General features: G+C 41.4%; 1 protein-coding gene and 1 long non-coding RNA gene across 19 annotated transcripts in view; one reads left to right on the forward strand and one right to left on the reverse strand.

Annotated features, from left to right (window-relative positions):
• Positions 1–15,776, forward strand: part of LOC110255853 (uncharacterized) — a 386,752-nt gene that overhangs the window by 352,726 nt on the left and 18,250 nt on the right. For 4 of the 10 annotated variants that reach the window (XR_014819912.1, XR_014819910.1, XR_014819915.1 and 1 more), the window contains 2 exons: positions 3,671–3,799; positions 10,277–10,431. This is a non-coding gene — a long non-coding RNA (uncharacterized LOC110255853). Of the gene's footprint in view, positions 1–3,670; positions 3,800–6,391; positions 6,494–10,276; positions 10,432–15,776 lie in introns of all 10 variants that reach the window. The other 6 variants (XR_014819917.1, XR_014819914.1, XR_014819909.1 and 3 more) reach the window with 2 other exon arrangements.
• Positions 1–15,776, reverse strand: part of LOC110255855 (uncharacterized) — a 66,143-nt gene that overhangs the window by 874 nt on the left and 49,493 nt on the right. For 5 of the 9 annotated variants that reach the window (XR_014819906.1, XR_014819893.1, XR_014819899.1 and 2 more), the window contains 2 exons: positions 13,485–13,661; positions 9,800–11,418 (listed from right to left, as the gene is read on the reverse strand). The gene's annotated coding sequence lies outside the window, so the exon portion shown is untranslated. Of the gene's footprint in view, positions 1–1,787; positions 1,892–9,799; positions 11,419–13,484; positions 13,662–14,492; positions 14,648–15,776 lie in introns of those variants that run through there. The other 4 variants (XR_014819898.1, XR_014819900.1, XR_014819894.1 and 1 more) reach the window with 2 other exon arrangements.

Genomic DNA, 15,776 nt, shown 5'->3' on the forward strand with positions numbered 1-15,776 from the left:
TGGTATGGAGGGAAGAGTTCAACCTCTGAAATTTGTTCCCAGCCTTCCCCTCACCTCACCCACCCTGGGGAGGGTAAAACTCAGCTCTGGAGGGGTGGGATGTCAGGTGCATCCCCAGCTGTGATCCAGCTGGGTGTGCTCTCAGCCGGAGCAAACGCGGAAGTGTAAGCCATCTTGAATTAATCATAATTTTCTCTTGTTGGAGAAACCTCCGCAGCTGCACTGACACTTGACCTTGGGCCGAGTTCTTCTTAATGGCTCTGTGCATGGACAGAGATGGGGTGTGCTACACAAAACTGCGATGGTGGCACAAATTCTCCCTGCTACCCAGGAAGGGAGGGGATGTGGCTTGTCCAGTCTAACCAAGGATGGAAAGCAGAAAGAAACCAGCCTCCTCTCGTCGTTTCTCTATTTCTCCATATTGAGTTTATAACTGACGACTGACCCGTAGACATATCAGTTTGTGAGGCGTGAATAGTGCATAGCCCCTTCATGATTTGGTATTTTGAGAAACCATGATATATCGGCATTTGGGTACCCCCCCCCCCCGAGTGCCGTTCAGTGCCCACCTCCCGTGTGCCTGACCTGAGTGTCACAATTCTGGATCTTGTGCAGGATAAAAGTGACCTAACACCTGTTTTCCACATCACAGCCTCTGAGGTCTCTGTTAGATTAATGGGGCGTAGTTAATAAGTTATCAGGAAGAATGTACCCACGTATATTTTAATGGTCTTTTATCATAGCCCCACAAACTATAAAGCAATAAAACACAATAAACTCATTCTAATCTTAGGTTAAATGATTTTAAGAAACAATAGCATTCACTGGCCAGCTATGTCTGAAAGCTTTCGGTAAAAGCCAGAGTGTGATACCCTTATCTTGACTTTTTTCAGTTCATTTTCTTGAGGCCTGTGTGTTTTCTGAATGTGTCGTGAACTGTAACTTGCCTAAGGAATTCCATTGCAGTTAGAACACTGACTTCAGTGGATGCCCATATAAATAGCCTGCAGTGAAGGCATAGTTTGCATTCTACATCATGGAATGCTATGTAAAACCTAACTCTATTGAAATGCTAATTCCTGTGGCCAACATAAACTTGGGTCCTTTCCACAAAGGACGCAAAAGTAGATATTGGCAAATCAAACAAACACAGCTAGTTGGTTTAAGGGAAAAATGTAAAGTCTGCCCTATATGTTTGAGGCATTTGCGTTGACAGAATGTGTACTGTATCATTTATCCAAAGCCGAGGGAAATAGATTTCTCAACACAAATTATGAGTAAAATTCTATAATGAGTAACACATGAATCAGATGTAGCAAGAGTTAAACCAAACATAATAATTCAAAAGTAATATTTGTTTTAGATTTGGAGAAAAAAAAGAAATCCACCTGAATTATTTGTATTTCAGAAAGGCTATGCTTTCAGCAAACATGGAATACACACATAAACACATAGACACCAACACACCCACCTGCACATGCACACACAGACACACCCCATAAAGATACATAAACACACAGCATCCATTTACATACCAACATAAAGTAGTATTAACTCTTGATCTATAATTAATTGCAAACTAGTTTTTCTTTCTCTTGAATTTTTGTTCAGAGGACAAGCAAGTGATCAGCGCCTATGAGGCACACTTAGTGAATATTGGCTGACTTTGACTTAGTTGCATTAAATGAGCTCAGGACTGTGTCACAGAATCCCTGATTTAGAGAAAGCCACTTACATACTGATGGAGTGGAAGGAATAAGTACACACTTTTGATGTCAAATGCTCACCCTGTTTTCCATGGCATGTTCCACACCGACACAGATGCAGGCACAGGGGACAGAATATTCTGAAGTTGGAAAAGTGTGTCCATCACTGGCTCCTAAAGGGACACCTTTAAAACACAAAAATAAACGCCTATTTTTCTTCCCTTTGTCTCATTCTATTTTGAGCCTCTCTGACACGGTATTGGTTTTTCTAATAAATCTCCAGTGCAGAAAGGAAACAATGCCCAGGCTTCTGGAAGCAGAAGGAACTGTTAACTAAACTAAAGCAGAGAGTATTATTTTGCCCAACCTGGGGCAAAGTTAACATGAAAAGAGGAACAATTCTTAGAATGCAGTTATGTGAATTTCCAAATTCAGCCCACACTTCCACATAAAGCCCTTTGCAGAGCCCACGTTTCTCTTCCAAAAGCGTTCCTTTTAATTTTTTTCGCATTGAGGAATAAACAAACTACAGAGAGGGCGTCTATTTTTGCTCTTTAGGTTAAACGGGGAGACGCCCAGGATCTCCGTTTTCCTGAAGTTTGACCCCACTTGCATGGAAACAAGGACCGGACAAACTGTGGCATCTGCAGGGACCTCCTCTGGGCAGATGTGGAAGCGTGATGGGCCTTTCGCAGGCCCTTCCGCAGGCCCTGCCGCAGTGCCTAATCTAAGGTAAATAAGGCTTCGGTATCCTCAGGTGGAGAACCCACATTCCTGAAAGCTTTCTTGGGTCCGCAAAAATAACCAAAATAAAACGACAAGCCAGATAAGATTATCGCACAACAGACCTAAGAACTGCTTGGCATTGACGGTCAATCTCTGCAGATGCGTTCGGTCAACAAGGAGCCATAAAAGGAACCAGGGGTTCACAGAGTTTATTGGTCTCATGGAAACACAATATTGATCCGACAGGCAGGTCCACCTGATAGGCTTCAAACACTGGTCAAATAATCAGTTACTGATTTGAAGCATTCAGAAGATAATTTTAAAATAATTTCTTCGGTGTGAAAAAAAAAGAAAACACCATTTCAGTATTTCAAGCCCTGAACGGTGTGAAGACTTATGAATTGCTAATTCGAGTGATGTGTATGGTAGAGTCAAAATTCTCTTTCAAGACCGAAATCTTTATCGGAAGACGTTTAGTGTTGGATCTTTCACTGCCTTGTGAAACGGTGAAACCAGACGAAGAGCAGGGCAAATGGAAGGCGAGTTACAGATAACACAAATGCCCCCAAACATTTATTCATGTAGATTCATAGACTTTCCCCATAATTTTGCATTTATCATAGAATAAGGGGGAGTCAAGTTTTCACCATGGGATAGATTGACTTTACCTAGGTTCCAGGCACAATACAAATTTTCCTTAGATGTAACACTTTCTGAAAGCAAAGTCCTTTTGAAGTCTAGGAAAAAAGAAGAGACTCATAGAATGACTTTTCTCTGCGGACTGATCTTAGGGCTCTTGGATAAAATGGACCAGGCACAGCACTTCCATAAAAACTAGGATCATGCCGATTTTCAGCTTGCTTTTCATTTTGCAGAATAAAGAAAATCAACAAGGTTGTTTCTGACATACCCAGACCATCACTTTGTCTACCGTGAAACTGTTTGTCTGACTTTAGAATCGATTTAGTATTTACAGACACCAAAATACCTTAGGAAGGTGCTTCTTAACCCACTCTGTGGGTTTCCAACCCACTCGCAGTTTGCCTTGCGTTCAGAATTTGGGCAGAGCTGCCAATTCCGTGTTAAAAAAGGAAAAAGTGAAAAGAGTTTGTTTCTGCCTCCTTGGATTCGGTTAACATCTGCCGTCTTCCTGACCTGGATTCTGACAACACAATTGCTATGAAATATTGGTTTGAACTTAAAACCAGAAATCCTGAGTGTAGTTTTCTGCCAAATAGGTGCTAGTTAAAACCAGCTGCCTGAAGCGGAACTTTTGCCTGCTTGAAGCTTTGCCTGTGAGCCGATCTCAGACTGAGCCCTTTCAAAGGAGAGCCTGCTCTGCATGTGCTTTTCCAGGATGGATGAAGGTTTGTCTATAGCCCAAACCATGTGCTATTTCTCTTCTTGTTTGTCATGGGGTTGATCCAAAACTTAAGCAGAAATAATGAATGATCGCTATATTTAGTAACTTAGAGCAAATATCTTGGGTGTGTGCGTTTGGGGGTATGAAAGAAAAGAAATGAACTATCTGTAAATCCAGGGGGCACAGCCTTGTAACACATGTTTGGGAAAGAGGCCTTAACTGTGGGCGTGTGATGGAAACTGCAAGTCAAAACAGGCTCAAATCACTCCTCTGTATAACTTTGTGCAACAGGTGGCCCTGGATCATCAAAAACAATCAAAAGTTTAACTAACAGAAAAAATTCTCCGTGGGTAGAATTGGCCACGGTCATCTCATTAAGCACACAGTTCTGTTTTCACCGTAATTAGTCATCTAATTACTCATCCAAAATTAGTTAGTGCCTTCATATGCCTAATTAATTATAATTTCATTCAAACTACCCTGTTGGTAATGCTTTTGTTCTCCGTTCCAACAAATCAAATTACTGAGGGACAGATTCGATGTGGAAATGGGTTTGGGTTGAGTCTCATCATAAACATATTAAAATATTAATGAATAAAACAGTGAGAGTATTCATTTCCATAATAAAGATAACCCCCCAGTGTTAACTATTTCCAAGGAACGCGGGTTTCAAACATTAGAGCCATGAAGTTCCTAGAACCTCCGATTGAGAGCTAAGGTTGAAAGAATAAGATCTGGGTTCAAATCCATCCATGACTGGGAAGAAGTCCTGTGTACACGGGACTGAAAATGCATGTGTAACACAGCAAACCTGGGGTGTTCACTGCTGTTGGTCCACTGTTCATGGCTAACCAGCAAAGACGATTCTAAAAAGATCATCGGAATGTTGTTTGATAGTTAAGTGTTTTTCCCAGGAAAAATAGTAAACAGCTGTTTGTTGAGACAGTGCATGCACTAGTTGCTACTCTGAGGGTTTGAATTTTGGCTCATTTCGTCCTCACAGTTGGCCTTTGAAGTGGGCACTGTCATTGGCCTCATTTCACAGAAGAAGCAACTGAGGCACAGGTTAGACCACTTCCTTGAGGCCACCGGAGGGGAGCAATAAAGAACTGTTTTTCTTTGTGTGTGTTTGTTTGTTTTGCTTTTTAGGGCCACACCTGAGCCTTATGGAGGTTCCCAAGCTAGGAGTCCAATCAGAGCTGTAGCCGCCGGTCTACACCAGAGCCACAGCAACACAGGATCCGAGCCGTATCCACGACCCACACCACAGCTCATGGCAACGCCGGATGCTTAACCCACTGAGCAAGGCCAGGGATCAAACCTGCAACTTCATGGTTCCTAGTTGGATTGTTTCTGCTGCACCACAACAGGAACTCCAAAGAACTGTTTTTCTTCACTAAAAATAGAATTACTGTATGATCCAGCAGTGCCACTCCTGCACATATACCAGGACAACACAATGATTCCAAAGGATACATGCACCTCAGTGTTCATTGCAGCACCAGTCACAAGAGCCAAGACTTGGAAACAACCTAAATGTCCACCCACAGATGAATGAATGAAGATGCGGTACGTATTTACAATGGAATATTAGCCATAAAGAAGAAGGAAAAAATGTCCTTTGCAGCAACATGGATAGACCTAGATATTATCACATTAAGTGAAGTAAATCAGAAAGAGAAGGATAAATACCATGATATCACTTATACATGGAATCTGAAAGATCGCACAGAGGAACCCATCTGCAAAACAGAAACAGACCCATGGACAAGGAGAGCAGACGAGGGAATGGGATGCACTGGGAGTTTGGGGTTAGTCTATGTAAACTATTACATTTTCTTTTCTGTCTTTTCTCTTTTTAGGGCCGCACCTGTGGCATACGGAGGTTCTCAGGCCAAGGGTCCAAATGGAACCGCAGCTGCCAGCCTACACCACAGCCACAGCAATGCCAGATCCAAGCCAGGCCTTCGACCCACACCACAGCTCATGGCAATGCCGGATCCCCAACCCACCAAGCGAGGCCAGGGACTGAACCCAAAACCCCATGGTTCCTAGCCAGACTCGTTTCCACTGCGCCAGGACGGGCACTCCTATTACATTTATAATAGATAGAAAACAAGGCCCTACTGGATCCTGCGTTGCTGTGGCTCTGGCGTAGGGCGGTGGCTACAGCTCCGATTGGACCCCTAGCCTGGGAACCTCCATATGCCGCGGGAGCGGCCCAAGAAATAGCAAACAGACAAAAAAAAAAAAAAAAAAAAAGAAAGAAAAAAAGAAAACAAGGCCCTACTGTACAGAACAGGGAACCCTATCCAATCTCTTCTGACAGACCAGGATGGGAAGGAATACTGAAAAAAAGAAAATATGTATGTTTATAACTAGGCCACTTTGCTGTACAACAGAAATTAGTACAACATTGCAAATCAACTGTACTGTAATTTTCTAAAAAGAACTCTTTCCTTAGAAAGTCAGCCTTCATGCACTCTTTTATGAGTTTTGTCTGGGAAGCGTTGTGGAAATAAAGCACCTCTGATTATGAAGATTGATCACAAAAAATATGAATAGGGGTTTGTTCCTTTTTTCGTCTTCTTTTTAGGACATACTGGTATTTGCATCCATTTTCAAGCCTGACCATGGAAAAGGATTCAGACCGATGCCCACTGCCTGCTGCAAAGTCTACGTGTCCTAGTGGGACAAGGTATGAGGTCGTAATCTCATCTTTTGGAAACTCTCAAGGACAGTCATTGAGATGCCTGCTTTGAAGTCAATCTGTCTTCTGACAGGGAAGGAGAAGATGAAATGAGGAAGAGAGGGCTGGTTGCATTCAGCAATTTCTGTGAGAAAGACACTGATGGGACCCATCTTGTAATTGCCTCTCCAAGACCTGATTGCTAGCCTGACAAATGTCCCCATTCCTGAAGTCCTGGGCAACTTTAGCATGGCCTAGGGCTGGCCTTTAATGGCCATTTCTATCTTGCTCTTCTAACTTAGGACGTCTTTGGGATTAGCCAACACCATCTAAAATAGTTTGTATGCAAGAGTTCCCTGCTTCATGACCTAGTTAAAAAGAATGCCAGCATGTATAAAATATATGCATTTCCATGCTGATTGGACCATTGTGGGGCTAAAGGAAGGGCAGCCTGATCCCATGGCCAGAGCACCCTCGGAGGCCTGATTTCAGGTCCCAGGTTTGCATCTAATTAGCAGCATGACTTGGGCGAGGCTCGTAACGTCCCTGTACCTCTATTCCTCTTCTGCAAGATGAAGGGATTGACTTCTTTCAGATCTAAAAATGTACCACGTGAATGACCTGGCAAAAAATGATTTCCCTTCAATTGCTCTATGCACGAATAGTAATACAAACAGAAATAGTAATGAACATATCATGATAGTAATGAATAATAATAAAGAACACCGGGGATGCTGTGGGGCCGTCAGTGAAAGGATGATTTTGATAATGTGAAATGACTCGATGAATGAAATGACTTAGATGTGTGATCTAATATTACAGCACGTGGTTACCTTTCCCCCTCCGCACTCAAAAGTAGCAGTTAAATACATTCCCCAACTGCTTTATGTGCAAGACCCTACCATGAATTGGGGCCATTTCATTTCTAACTATACTGTAAACCATGTTAAAAAAAATCTACTTTTTAAAAAACTGGGCCACTGATTCATCTTCGTATTAGAGTTATAAAAGGAAAAATTTAAACTCTTCAAGGGAAAGAGACAAAGCAAGAGAACCCAGTTACCCAGCTGAAATCATACAAATACCAGTTTGCACACCCAGCCTCAGAACAATAGGCCTTGTAACGAATTACCCCTTTTCCATAAAAGGCCTGTTTCTATCCCCTGGTTTGCTATTTTCTCCCAAGGTTGCCATCCATCTGAGCTATAAAGAAGTGATGCATTGCCTTCCTTTCCTTGTCTCCACCTTTTGAATTCAGTACAAAAATTAAACCATTCATTTTCAATTTTCTCAAGAGTTTTCTTGCCTTGCTGAATGTGCTTATGAGAAGAAAGGAAAGGAAAGAGTGAAGGTGAAATATACAAAGAAGCTAGAGAAAATCGGAAAGGTGATAAAAACGTGAAAGAGTAAAGTGAGAAGGGGAGAGGCTCAAAGCAAAGAGAATCCAAAAATTAAAAGTGAGGGAAAGGGGCCGCAACGCGGGAGTCGGAGCTCATCTTTCTCCATTTGTTAGTTTCCCACATCCGCGTCTCCTCCCCTTTCATCTTCCCTTCCTCCTGTTTCTGATTGTGCCCTTCAGAACTCCAGGAACTAGAAAGGCTCCTTGTCTTTCTTCCCAGATCCTCTTTGAATGATGAAATCATATCAAGTCTTGGCATAATTGCTCTGTGCTGTTCAAAAACCACTTTCTTGAACGGAGCTTTATACTTTATTCGTTTCAGCTGTTAATGTGTGTATAATACGCCTTCATTCCCAATTATTTTGTCACCATTTTGTTAAGTGTCCACGATCTACATTTGAACTAAGACACTTTAATTATCAAATTAACACAATTTCATGGTTGATATGTTCAATTTCTCACCACTGGACTTTTTAATTTTCTTTTCCTTTTTTTTTTTTTTTATTTTTTATTAACTGGCTCCTTTCTGGTCTTTTCCTCTAATCACACAGAGGTGAATAATACCCTTGTTTTACATTCAAGAAGACTTTCCATAAATAACCAGGCCTTAAGGGTTGCCCATTCTTGTAACAATATTTTCCTTGTAGTCTTTCTTCCTTGATTTCTCACCCATTAATGACATTTATTTATTCACAGGTTAGGATCTTCAGTTCAGTTGGAGCTATAAAAATTGTCATAGCTTTTTTACAACTAATTGCTTGAACTCAGCAGTCGCATGTACAAAAAGAAAGGAGTTTTGCATTAATGAAAAGAAAAGGGGCATCTAAAACTCTGGCTGACTTTAAATTATGAAAAAAAGAGAAAGATGGGTTATTTTTTTAAGTTGTCAAACAGAAACGATGGAAATGAAGGAGTAATGGCTGGATAAAAAAGAAAGTAATTACAAGATCTGGAATAATTAATTTCTTAAATTCTCTGTAGGGCTTACTCATTGTGAAGTACTTTGCGCAGTTTCTATCGTGGATTAAGGGACCTGAACACACTTGTTTCTACACACGAGGATGGCAGTTTGCCCCCTGCGGTATTCAGGGCTACCTCTGAGCAGATTCAGAGGCAAAGTGACCATCACAATTCTTTTTTTTTTTTTTTTTTTTTGTCTTTTGGCCATTTCTTGGGCCGCTCCTGCAGCATATGGGAGGTTCCCAGGCTAGGGGTTTAATCGGAGCTGTAGCCACCAGCCTACGCCAGAGCCACAGCAACGCAGGATCCAAGCCGCGTCTGCAACCTACACCACAGCTCACGGCAACGCCGGATCGTTAACCCACTGAGCAAGGGCAGGGACCGAACCCGCAACCTCATGGTTCCTAGTCGGATTCGTTAACCACTGCGCCACGACGGGAACTCCCAACCATCACGATTCTTGAGTTTAGAAATTCACCTCAAGGACGCCAAGCTGGCTGGGTGGATCTGCGTGCACTGCCATCTTGACAAGCATCATTTCCAACAGCCTTATTGAGGTATAATTTACATACCATAAAATGTACCCTTTGAAGTATATGAGTCGATGAAGGCAGTAAATTTACAGAATTATGCAAACTTTATCATAATCCAGATCTGGAACGTTTCCATCATCCCCCCAATTCTCTGTACTCATTTCCTGTCATCTGCATTTTTGCCCTCTGGCCCCAGGCGTCACTAATCTTTATCTATTTGCCTTTACACATCCTTCATGTAAACAGAATCATGCAGTATGTGGTCTTTGTGTCTGATTTCTGCACTTAACCTCAATTTACAGCTGGTCTTCCAACAGGTTTTGGTCTAAATTACGGTTCCTCCTATAATCAGTTTTGCTGAGATCTGCTCTGTTGTGTGGTACCCTTTACTGCTTATAAGGATGAACAAACACCACACCGTGCTGGGGTGAAGAGATAAATTTTATTTTTTACATTTTTAAAAGTTATTGTTGATTTACAGTGTTGTGCCAATGTATGGGGCCCAGAAGAGATAATTTTTAAATGATCAAAAGAATATTACCAAGGGTGAGAAGTGAGAGCAAGCACAACTCCAAGAGTGGGTTGGGTCTACATAAAAATATTTGTTTAGAAGGAAGAAATGGCAGCATTTAGTGTACATTTAGTGTATTAGCATTTTAAAACACTGCAAAAGTGTAACATTGACGTGTGACTTTTTCTGAAGGTATTCTTTTCCAGAGTGTATTATTATTTTTAATTTTTAAAAGAAAATGACAAGCAGTTCTTCTGAAGTATTTTGTTATGGTTACTGAATTTGAAATTGGCTTCTTTGTAGAAGACAATGGAATTTTTTTATAAAAGTCTTCATTTGTTGAGAGGTTTGACTGCTCAAAATCATAGCATTTTGTTATGTTTTTACAGATTCAGGATTGTTTCAGGGGAGAAATCCTGGCTGAAATTCAGTGGGACACATCTACACTCTTGAAATGAATGTACAAGGTATTGGGACCCTCCACTGGAATGAGCTGTGGCAACACCCAGGGCCAGCTGAGCCATATTGGAGCCCAGAGTGAAAGGTAAAACATGTGTCCTTATGTCCATGCGTTCATTACTTTTAAAATAGGTTTTATTTTTAAACACAGCTTTTGGTTCACAGAAAAATTAAAAAGACAGTCCAGAGAGTTTTCATCTCCGTCCTTGCCCTGTTTCCCCTGTTATTAATGTAACATCTTACATCAGCTCTGTACATTCGTTATGATGAATAAACCAATATTGCTATTCTATCATTAACTAAAATCCATAGCTTACTCAGATTGCTCTAGTTTTGTTTGTCTGTTTGTTTGTTTTGTTTCTTTCTTTATGGCCTTACCTGCTGCATATGGAAGTTCCCAGCCTTGGGGTCGAATCAGAGCTTCAGCTGCCGGCCTATGCCACAGCCACAGCAACACGGGATCCAAGCTGCATCTTCAACCTACACCACCCCTCACTCATGGCAACACCAGATACTTAACCCACTGAGCGAGACCAGGCATCGAACCCACATCCTCAGAGAGTAAACTGGGTTCTTAACCTTCTGAGCCACAATGCGGACTCCAAGATTGCTTTAGTTTTAACTCACCACCTTCTTTCTGATCGAGGATCTCGTCCAGGATGCCGCATAACGCATCATCCTCATGTCTCCTTGGGCTCTTCTTGGCTGAGATAATTTCTTAGACTTGGTTTTGGTGCCCTAGGCAGTCCCGAGAAGGACTTGTCAATTATTTTGTAGGATTCCCCTCTATTGGAATTTGTCTAGTGGGTTTTTTCCCCACAACATGTGACTGGAACGATGAGTTTTGAGGAGGAAGCCCACGGAAGTGACATCCATTCTTGCATCATATCAGGGGTACGTGCTGGCAACAGGAGTTATCACCGTTGAGTCCGACCTTGATGGCATGACTGAGGTTGAGTCTGTCAGGTTTCTCCACTGGAAAGTTACTTTCCCCCTATTTCCACGCTGTCCTTTTTGAGAAGTCACTCACCACAGCCAATATTTCAGCAGAGAGAGATTCCGCTCCACCTCCCTGAGGGTAGAATATCCACATAAATCATTTGGACATTTGTCTATTCTCCCTTATTTATTTATTTACTCACTTACTGTATTAGTACGAGCACATAGGTGTTTGGATGTTTATTTTATACTCTGGCTTATACCCCCATGTACTCGAAATTGTTGCTCAAATTGTTGCAGTTTGGGCCTCAAGAGCTCCTTTGCTTGGCACCCACATCACAGAGGTAGGGCTTTTTTTTGCAGGGGCGGGGGTGTGCTTTTTTGTTTTCTGGCACCACCAGTTGCTACAGGCTCAGCATGTATACTTACTGCCCCACCATAAATTCAGCCAGTTCTCCAGGGAGCCCTGATTCCCCTTCCTAGCGAATGGTTTTAGAAACCAAGGGTGTGGGCACTGGGTGTGTTTGTTGCTGCTGGGGTATCATTGCTTCAGTTTCCTTCAGCTGATAAAGCAAGGAAATATATGCGTGCCCTTGGTATTTTGAAATAAGAAAATACACTTTTAGTAAGAGCACCTGGTAATCTGGAAATAAATGATTCTGCATGGATAATATACTCACTTCTGATTTGTTTTCATGTTAAACTATGTAAATATTTCAGGTTAAATATTTTCCCAGGTAATTCCATTTAGGATAATTTCATTCAGTGGATATTTTCATAAGATTCTTTTGAATGTTTTCTAGGGAAATTAAATTTATATGCTGCAAATTTGTAGCCCTTCTCAGTTTACTTTAATTTGCTGCAAAATATTAATTTACTTAATTAAAAATAGGAGTTCCATCAAATGATGTTTATGCGAAATCAATTAATTTCAAAATGTAATGATAAAAGATCACATTTAAATCCTAAATACCTTTGGACTTCTCACCATTTAATGTATTTGACTCATCCTTTGCTTTTATAGGAATGATTTACAGTATCTTCCAATTCAGAAGCTTTGTTTTGAATTACCACATTTTGCTAAAAGATTCACAAGCTGATTTTGGGGGTAGGATGCTTAGTTTATCAGTGATGTGATTGCAGAGTTTCTTTTCTTTTTTTTTTTTTTTGGTCTTTTTAGGGCTGCACCTGTGCAATATGGAGGTTTCCAGGCTAGGGGTCGAATCGGAGCTGCAGCTGCCAGCCTACACCACAGCCACAGCAACACCAGATCTGAGCCATGTCTTTGACCTACACCACAGCTCACAGCAATGCCAGATCCTTAACACACCGAGCCAGGTCAGGGATCAAACCTGCATCCTCATGAATGCTAGTCGGGTGCGCCAACCACTGAACCATGACAGGAACTCCGTGATTAAAGATTTTCAAGTTATTTTCTGAGTTCTCAGCGTGGCTCAGCGGAAACAAATCTGCTAGCATCCATGAGGATGCAGGTTTGATCCCTGGCCTGGCTCGGTGGGTTAAGGATCCGGCATTGCCGTGAGCTGTGGTGCAGGTTGCAGAAGTGTCTTAGATCTGCCGTTGCTGTGGCTGTGGTGTAGGCCACTGGCCACAGCTCCAAATAGACCCCTAGCTTGGGAACTTCCATATGCTGTGGGTGTGGCCCTAAAAAGACCAAAAAAAAAAAAAAGATTTTAAAGTTATTTTGAATAAAATTGCAACCAAAATATAAAGATCTTAGTATTACAAAAGCTCAATACCACTTAGGTATTAAGTTGATATTCTTCAGGGCTTCAAACATTTTAAAACCTGAATAATGACATGTAGCAAATGAACTGCCATGTTGACATATTTTTTAAATTCCCATCAGCTTTCTTCAAAAATTTTAGAGTTAAGCTTCCAGGACGAATAAAATTGTTATCTTTCTATATTTGAACTATTGAACTTATTTGGATGCCAGTTATGAATTATGGGTACATTACAGCCAAGTTCACAGATACCCTAATTTAGTAAAAACATTGTTTTCCCACCATGCTGTGCTTGCCCAAAATTTATGTAGTGTTATCACTAAAAGCAAACATACCAAAAACCAACAAAAATACATTATCTTATCTTCAACATTGAACTTCTTATTTGATTTTGTAACAGCATTTGCAATCGTGCTTCACCTTTGACAGAATTAATTTCCAAAAGTCTTACTTTGATTCTGTGAACTGGATGAAAAATCAGAACGCTTATTGGGATCAGCTCCTTTTCCCTCTGCAGCATCTGATGGCACTGGCATGAAAATGGCACCGTATAACTCTTTGACACATTCCTCTGCCAATGGAGCCAATGCATGAACCCACTCCTCTTTTTGTTGGTACAAATGGAAATCTGGAATTAAAAAGAAATAAGTGAAATTAGTTGAAACAGGAGTCACTGAGCTAAAGGAAACAGTATGTTTCATTAAATAATATGAAGTAGACTTTTCTCTTTATATTATTAATGTATAGTTGATTTGCAATCTGTGCCCATGTCTGCTGTCCGGCAAAGTGCCATAGTCATACACATATATACACTCCCTTTCTCTTATTATCTCCTATCATGGTCTATCCTAAGAGACTGGACACAGTTCCCTGTGCCGTAGAGCAGGCCCTCATTGCCCATCCATTCTAAATGTAATAGTTTGCATCTACTAACCTCAAGCCCGCGTCCATCCCACTCCCTCCCGCCTCCCCCTTGGCAATCACCAGTCTGTTCTCTATGTAAAATGGACCTTTTCTAAAGCCTTTAAATAATATTTGGGTCAAGCCTCAAAAGTAAAAATAACGTTCAAGGAAGATGTTGACGCTTGTCTAAGAGCTGCTGGTGGTGTTTTCAGCCCTGCTCCTCGGCGCTTTATAGATGGTAAACGTTGAAAACCAACCCCGTCCACACAAGTGCATCATCACCTTTCTTGCAAAATGGAAACCCAGCACCCCATTTTCATTGAAAATGAACTTTGTTTCCCCGAAGTAGTCATTGAAAAAGAAAAAGCAGTATCCCAAAACAATCATAGTTGTGGTTTGTTGCTCTGTACGTTGAAGAAGGCACAAACTCCTCTCTATCTGCTGGATGTCAGGACAGCTCAGGCCTTATTTCTTACTCATATTTTCACATCATCTCGCCCAGAATTTCTCACATTTCCCATTGAGTTGGATGCCTTGCTGCTCGGTGGCTTCATACCTTTTGTTGCACAAGGTGGCAGTGGCTGTTTGGGGTTGGCAGGCTGACACAGTGATGCCAGATTCTTCCATACTGCTCTGGAGACCAGAGGAGTTGTTAGCCGACCCAATCTGCTGGAGCCTGAATCCACTTGTTTGTAATGAATATCCTGCATGCTGCCCCCAAAGGAAAACCAAGATATACGTCATCCTGGTTGTCTTATGCATGTGCTTTAGCTGTGGAGAATAAGGACCAGAATCGCCCACTCTGGGGCTCATGGACCACAAGGGACCTCGGAGTGGGTTTCAGGGAGATCACAAGCCTCCTAAAATAGTGCACATAGTGCTGTGGGTGGGTGGTCATAGCTTCCACCAAATTCCCAAGGAGGATAACTGTTATGAAGAAAAATGGTCTGGAGTTCCCCTTGTGGCTCACTGGGTTCAGGGCCCGACCTAGTGTCCGTGAGGGTGCAAGTTCGATTCCTGGCCTCGCTGAGGGGGAAAAGGATCAGAAATAGATATTGATCAAATCACAGATTACTTGCCTGGGAGACAAGCCAGCAAGAGAGGTGAGAATTCAAAGAAGGGAACCGAGGGGAGCAGATACCACGACGGCATGTTTAATGGTTCAAGGAAAGGAGAATGCATTCTGGGAAGGAATGTTAAAACTCATATTTTAAAGAGTTTTAAAATGAAAAATTTTGGAAACATTATCACATTTTGAAAAGCCAATAGTTTTCATTTGTTTCTAAGCAGCAGGAACCAAGTGACCAAAGGTATTGTGGTACATCAGATAAATGGCCAGGACAAGGGCTCTACTTGAGAATACCACTCCCCCCCCCCAAAAAAAAAGATCTTTATAAATATTTTCAATACAAAAGTTTCTGGAACACATCTACTTCAAAGAAATCTCTGGAAGTACCAGAGGCAAATTTATCTCCTGTGAAATCATAAATGTATAATTCCAAAGGTGTTGGCTTTATGACACACTTTTTCAGTCTCTATTTGGGGTCCTTCTCTATCATTTTTAATTTTAATTTTTTAAAAAAAAATGGTACTATATTTTTTACCAGTTGGAAGGATTAACTGCAGTTGGTTTCTTTGAATACTCTTTAGCTGTTAGGTCATAAGTGAGCCTTTTCTCAATATAAACCCCTGAGGCCCTTAAATCACAACATTTGTTATATCCTACATACCCTAAGGAGAAATCATCTCCTTACCGCTGCTGCCTCCATCTGCCCGGCAGGCATGGTAAGCCAAGTCAAGGAGACTTTCTAGGTTTCCCTTAATTAATTCTCTAATCTGC

The sequence above is a fragment of the Sus scrofa genome, chromosome 11 (genome assembly GCF_054392235.1).
Source record: "Sus scrofa isolate SSC_HxYL_T2T_F1_AM1 chromosome 11, Sscrofa_HxYL_maternal_Yorkshire_Landrace_v2.0, whole genome shotgun sequence".
NCBI lineage: Eukaryota > Metazoa > Chordata > Mammalia > Artiodactyla > Suidae > Sus > Sus scrofa.